Below are 7,745 nucleotides of genomic sequence, written 5' to 3'. Positions count from 1 at the left end.
AAATATGTTCATACGTACATCCATCCCTACATATGTATGTACATATGTAAATAATATTCATTAAATATGTATGCACATACAGACATACATAAATATGTATATATATATATATGTATATGTATACATATATATATATGCACATATATATATATATAAATATATATATATATGTATATATATATGTATATAGATATATATGTACATATGCAGCTGTACATATGTACATACATACATACCAACTTACAAATGTATGTATTCATAAAATTCTTACAAGTTTGATCGTCACACACACACATACAGTGTAGCCATGCCTGTGTTTGTACTATGGCATCTGTTGATTTAATGATGACGTAGTAGGCAGCAACCAGCGTTTGAGCCGATTTATATAGACTGTAACTTGTGTTCTATTTATCCGATCAGGGTCAAATTTTGGGATCTGAGATTTTATATCAAATTCTATTATATTGGTAAATTTCATGGGGATACTCCAATTTTTGCAAAAATTTTTGTTCCAGAGTTATATGATATAGTAGTCCGATCCCAAAGATTTTCATACTTTATCTCACCCGGGTAAAAAAAAAGCTCCCAAAAAAAATTTCATCCCGATATCTCTTAAGATGGCTGAGTAAAACGCGTACGCACCGACGGACAGACGGACATGGCTATATCGACTTAGCTTCTCATGCTGATCAAGAATATATATACTTTATGGGGTCGGAAACGTCTCCTTCTGTGCGTTACAAACATCTGACCAATTTTATAATACCCTCTGCAAGGGTATAAAAAGTAAAAATGTTTTGTTAGTGTATTGATGAATTGAGTTGCATGGAAAGAAATTTAAAAAAGTAAAACTATTATTTTCAAGGACAGCAAGGGTATAAAAACTTCAGCCTAGCCGAGGTTAGCTTCTTTGATATTTCTATTGTGTATTTGTCCACGCGATTCGTGCCGTGCGATATACAGCTGCACCCCTCGGTCGGTCGGGTGGGCGGTTATCTGCTTGGGCTCGAGCGTAACAGGCTTTGTCCTGGTGTCGTAGGGGCCACTTGAACGTACTGCGCATAGTATCGTCAACGTCCGCTAATATATTGCAGTTTTTAATAACCCCCTAGAAGCAGAATCTGAGTCAATTCCAGATGAAATTAGGGAGGAAATACAGGTCATGAAAACTGACTTGATGCTGCCACTAAGTAGTGGAATAAAATTTTGTCGAGAAATCCCGATAGATAAATTTCCGATTTGCAAAAAAGGCAATGCTATAATTATGATCTATGTTTACCACAACATATATTTGTAAAACTACATTTTCCACAATGAAATTAATTAAAAATTCTATTCGAAACAGTCTAACTGATAGCCATTTAGAAGATCTCCTTCGGATAAAAAGTTATCCAAATAATATAGAAGTAAAAGAAATAGTTGAGTTTCAAAAAAAAATATTAATTCAAAATTATTGGTTTTCCATCGCATTTCTAATTTTTCTTTTGCGCAGTGTAAAGCAACTTACGCACAGAAGCAAGCGCACACAACTAGCGCTCTTTTTATGCCTTTGTGCCGGCCCCTGCTCCAAGTCAGTGGTAGGCACCAGAGAACGGCAAGGCGTGCTGGCAAAAAAAATCATACACAAAAATAGCCGAATAATCGTGTCATTCGGCTCAGCCAGTCAAACATTCGTATGTACACGAACTCTCTGTCGACTTAAATTGACTCCAATCCGCTCATATTTTTTTCTTACCGAGTTTATTCGGCTCAACATTGATTTTTTTCCTTGATTTACTTATACGCTCAAATTCTTACTCAATTCACCTCACTGAACGAAAATCAGCGTTGAATGAAAATCAGCTCATGATGCCGAAGTCACTGACATGTGTACATATTTTTATTTTATTTCATTATTTTTTAAATTTTTTTTGTTAATTTTCTTTTCGTTGTCATTGAATAAGAAAAATATATGTATAATCTGTTGAGAAATTACGTATTTTGATGTCCTTGACTTAGCACATGATCAAACTCATACGCGTTGATTTAAATCAATGTTGAGCCGAAACAACATACGCCCAAAAGATCGGTAGCACATTGACAATGAATAAACTCAACAGTGAGTTCGTGTACATATGAATGTTTCATCGGTTGAGCCGAATATCACGATTATTCCGATAAGCCGAAATGTTTACCGAAGGCTGTGCATATACGCAATTCGTATGGTCATCAGCATGAGCTGATTTTCACTCAACGCTGACTTTCGTTCAGGGAGTGGAATTGAGTCAGAATTTTAACGTATGAGTAAATCAAGAAAAAAGTGAATTTTGCAGATAGGCACCCATAGCCCGTACGGGCACTTTTTTTACGGCATATGATCGTTTTACATTCTCTGTGCATGCCGAAGTCAACACAAAGTGCACTTGAGAGCGTAAAAACTAGTGTTGTCAGATATTTTTAAAATATCGTATCGATGATATTTTTGCTTTTGAAAAATATCGATACGATATTAATATATATCGTTAAAAATATCGATATATCGATATTTTTCCCCCAAAATAAATTTAAATTTACACAATAACATAACAATTTATTTTCTTAATACGGATTTTCTTTACACGCATTTTCTTAATACGGAATTTGTGATTTTGCATATTCAAAGGCATGTTTAACTCCAGTATTTGGAGTTTAAAGATTTCAAAAAAACGCGTTCTGTTATATGTGTATCCGTCATACGACTCCGCGAGTCACGGTCAACACATTTAATTGCAGAAGCAAGTCGCTCCGAAGGCACTAAACTACCAGGGGTTGTAAGGTATCTTAAGGTAAGCTTCGAGAGTCCTGGCATAGCCGTCTTATACGAACTCCAAAAGATTATTGGGTTACTTTCCCACGAAATTGGGGCAAGCTGAGATACATCTTTAGCTCCCTATTTGCCGAACCGTCTACCTCCACAATTGACCTATTGTGCGCCTTTTCCAAACTGTCACCTTGGTCATCTGAAATCTGTAAAATATTAAAAAAAAAAAATTAATTATATTTTCGAACAGAATTTTAATATTATTGTGAGTAAACTAATTACAGTTATTTAAGATAATACATAATTATAATCTGTTTAAGAATAAACATCGTGTTCATCTGAAATGGCTTCACCAAATCAGATTGAACAAAGAAATATACAAAACATAAAACAAAAATAGCTGATACAGATTCATATATCAAGTAGGGCTCAAAAACCAAACAAAACATGCATCCACAATCTGTGGAAAAGCACTTAAGATTTTACCAACGGCGCAATATCAAGTCGCAAACGCTGTGCATGATATAAACAAGCATGAATATACATACATATGTAAACATTAGAGTAAGCATTTTTAAGAACAATTGTCGCCTCTTAGAGTCTAAGAATTCTTTGATATACACAAGACGTTTCTTAATAAAATCAGTTCATATTTTGAATTCAACAGATGAAGATCGTGTTTTAGTTTTGCGGTGCTGAAATCCTCTTCATAATCTTTTAATCTTTTTTTTCTTTGACATACCCGTTTTTCAATTCTTATAAAATATCTTTAGTCGCCTCTTGTACCCTGATTGGCGAGATATACATCTTTTTAAATCTTGGATCAAGAAATGAAGACTTTACTAACACTTTATTTAATTCAAGAGGCTTGCACCTTTTCTCTAATTGCTTGTGAAGAGAATCTTGTGCAAGAATGCCGTCAGCAGATTCTACTTTTGCATTCTGCATTTTCTTTAGCCAAAGTGAAATTAACCGCTTATTTTTTTCGGTTGCATCTTTGAATGGGTTCAGAAGGCTACAAAAATCCTTGCAAGTATTTAATTCATCAGTTGATAGCATTTCTGGCAATCCTTTTACTTTTTCAGATCTCTTTATTAAAATGATGGCCACTTTATTCGCAAGACCTAAAAAAGGATACCAGCATTTCAAGACATGAATTCCATCGCGTGTCAATGCTTTGCTGCAAGGTCTTAATGGAACCTTCCGGAATTCCCTCATCAGCAGGGCTGTGCTCGAAATGCATAAGAATTTTTTAACTTTGTTCAAAATACTACAAAATGATGCGAGAAAATATCTTGATGCGGCTTTCATATGTTCTCATTATCCGTGGTCAGTGTTGTACACTTACAATTAGACTTATCAATGCTAAAATCGTCGCGCGCTTTCTCCAATAGAGAGCTTATGTACTTACTGGTATGAGACTAATTTGAGAAATGTATGGTTTTCTTATATTAGGTGGTAAAGTGACAAATGGCCAAAATTCACAGAACACTAGACAAACACGATTAACAATTAACGAGGTGACAAAAACACAGATAAAATAATGAAAATAAAAAAATTACCTGATCCATTTTAGCTGCCATTAAACAAATTGATTCCAAACATTCCTTATAAAAATTCAGAATTAGAAATTGCGAAATAATCTATATGAAATTCATTTCGAGAATTTGTCCGTGTGGCTCTAAAATTGCCGGCGTTTTCTCGAAATACACACACCATTGCATTTTGAGAAAACGCGGGCTCTAAAATTACACACACGCACAAATATAAAAAAAATATAAAATACACACACGATTGAATTTCATTTAGATAGATACACAAACACCAATGCATTTCGAGGAAACGTACATATGTATGTACTTACATTTTTTTGCATACACCCTACAAAAGCGTAATAGTGCTTGTTTTTCATGTGCGACGACATATTTGTTGAATTTGAATTGACCAACGCAAAAAATATCAAAAAATACCACAAAAATATCGATATTCGATATTTGGGGGAAAAATATATCGATATAAATAAATTTTTTTGAAAAAAATGTGCTGGTTTGAGCGATTAAGCCATATTTCAATCGCTCAAACCAGCACAATCGATGATCTGCTGCAAGAAAAGAAATGAGAAAACAACCCCCCAAATTAATTTTTTCATGTGCAGTTTTCCAACAACGCGACATACACCCAGCGACAAAAAAAAAAGCCGCACTTTAAGGTTATTGCAACTTTTGCCTTCTCTAGCTCGGGGTTTCCCCAAATTGTATTCTAGTCGCTTAACTTTTATTTTGGGGAATCCCCTCGATTGTTTTCTTCACTTTTTGCTAAATTTTCGACTTGTCGGTTGATAAAATTTCATTTTGCGGAGATTCAATTTGGTGAACATTAAACATTATGGTTAAAGGAAAACAGATGACCCTCACTGAAAAGGCCAAAATTATTGCTTTGGCTCAGCAAAACGTGTCGAATCGTGAAATAGCTAATAAAACTAATTTTAATGAAAGTTCAGTTCGACGCTTTTTGAAAAATATCGTGAGACGGAGGAATTGGGGAGGACGAAAGGATCAGGCAGAAAAAAAGTGCACAAATGAACGGGAGAATCGCGTTATTATGAGAACGAGCCTCCAGAATCGCTTCAAAAATGCCGTCGAAATTGCATCTGAAGTGCAGCAACGATTTACGAAAGAAATTTCGGCTCGGACTATTCAACGTCGGCTCAAGGAGATGGGTTTGATAGCAAGGACACCAGCCAAAAAACCTCTTCTCAACCAGAAAATGAAGACAGCTCGCTTAAACTGGGCGAAAAATAAGCAAAATTGGGGTCAATTTGAATGGTCACGGATCATATTTTCTGATGAGTCCAAATTTAATCTTATTGGACCCGATGGCTGCTTGAAAGTTCGGCGCAGAAACGGAGAGCGATATTCGGAAAACTGCTGTGTTGCCACTGTTAAGCATTCGCCTTATGTTATGATATGGGGATGCATTTCCAAATACAAAACAGAATCACTTATTATGCTTCAAGGGATGGTGAATGCAGAGAAGTACAAAGAAATCATTCTCAGTGGACTTGTGCCTAGCATTGAGTCGATTACTGAAAGAGAAAAAGAGCCCATATTCCAGGACGATTCTGCACCTTGTCATCGGGCGCGCTCTGTAAGTGGATTTTCAAGAATTAGTCATTCCGATCATTTTTTAATAAACTTTAACTATCCGCTAACCACAGATATCAATTTTGAAGTCAGAACTTGGTATTGAGTCCTTAGATTGGCCAGGGAACAGTCCTGACCTCAATCCTATTGAAAATGTCTGGGCCCTTATGAGTGCCAAAATACGAAAGGAAAAGCCAAAATCATTACAGGAATTAATGAAAACGATTGAAAAAGTGTGGTTCGAGGATATAACGGCGGAGTATCTGGAGACTTTGTACGAGTCCATGCCGAATAGGGTCAAATGTGTTATAAAGGCCAAAGGTGGCACTACCAAATATTGATAACTTTATAATTTAATTTAAAAATTCAGAACGAAATATTTTGGACTATATTATAATTTATATTAACAGCAAATAGTTTAATTAATATGAAAAAATTTTGTTTTTGTTGAAAATTCTTTGTTTTTTTACTTAATAATTTTTTTACTTAAGAGGACCAACTTAGTGAAAAATCAATTAATTTGTGTGATTTCAGAAAAATTGTTTTTTTTCATTGGATAAAAGACGTATAAAAATTAAATTTTTAAAAATGTATGTGGAATTGATTGATTAATCCAAAAAAATTTTAAATTAATCAATGCATTGAAATTTAGATGAATCTCTGAGCAAAGAACGCACCAATTTGCCAAACGGCCTTGTGCGGCTTTTTTTTTGTCGCTGGGTGTAGATTCGCTCGCGTCGAAATGCTGCAACAGACTAATTCTGTTTTTACGCTCTCAAGTGCACTTCGTGTTGACTTCGGCATGCACACAGATGGTAAAACGATCATATGCCGAAGAAAAGTGCCCGCACGGGCTATGGGTGCCTACCTCTGCTCTAAGTTCTCTCTCTATGCTCTCTCTGTATGCTCTCTATTTAAGCTTTTTGCACTCCCCAGTGTCGGAAATGTTCATTATTATATCGATTACTAAATTAGAAAATCCAGCATACAATTTCAAAATCGCTTATGGATTGATAATGTACTTGCACTTCTCACTATATAGAATGGCATACTTCCATGCAGTGGAATTACATAAAAAAATTGATTCCAAAAGCAAATAAATAAACGCTTTTCATGTGCTCCAGTAATGTATAATTATTTATTTAGAAATTATGATTATATTATATTATTATTTACATATTATTATTATATTATATTATTATTTACATATTTACATTTACTTAAATCTATATTTTCCATATTTTTAAATTTTTTTAAATCTAATTTTACATTCATTTACAATATTTACATTTTCTTATTATCCAATTTTTACAATATTTACATTTTCTTATAAACTAATTTTTACAATATTTACATTTTCTTATAACTCTAATATCTAGTTTAAGTTCTAAAATTTTTATCTATATGCCTAAATCTATATTTAAATTTTCTTCTAGATTAATTTCATTTTTTTTTATCATTATAATACAATTTTATTGTTTTCAAGTTTTTGTTTTGCCAGTCGACCTTTTTGGACTTTAAAGCAGCTACGGATGGTTGATATGTAGCATTTTTCCGTCCATCCTTCAGTTTTAATGGCATCTGTTAATTAAATATTATTAATTATTGTCATCAAAAATAAAATAAAATGATTTATACATACCAGATAGAGCCTCGTTCAATGCCTTGAACTGCTTGAACGGCTCTTTCCCATTTAGGCCATCGTAATTTAAGTTTGGGATAATATTTTTCCCCACGACGCCATCAAAGTTTTTAACGATGTTTCCCTAATTAGTGTCCGAAGAATTCTCAACTGTTTATATTTATTAAAAAAAAACAATTAT

At 33.9% G+C, this 7,745-nt stretch overlaps 1 long non-coding RNA gene across 1 annotated transcript; it reads left to right on the top strand.

Moving 5' to 3' along the window:
- The first annotated feature begins 4,967 nt into the window (after window positions 1-4,967).
- On the top strand, window positions 4,968-6,376 carry LOC137573075 (uncharacterized). The gene is made up of 2 exons (XR_011031806.1): window positions 4,968-5,926; window positions 5,997-6,376. It is a non-coding gene; the product is annotated as an uncharacterized lncRNA (long non-coding RNA).
- Window positions 6,377-7,745: the final 1,369 nt, after the last annotated feature.

This window comes from Drosophila tropicalis, unplaced genomic scaffold, assembly GCF_018151085.1.
Source record: "Drosophila tropicalis isolate 14030-0801.00 unplaced genomic scaffold, ASM1815108v1 contig_108, whole genome shotgun sequence".
Classification (NCBI taxonomy): Eukaryota; Metazoa; Arthropoda; class Insecta; order Diptera; family Drosophilidae; genus Drosophila; species Drosophila tropicalis.
Note: the sequence above shows the minus strand (reverse complement) of the source record. Positions and strands in the feature narration are given on the sequence as shown.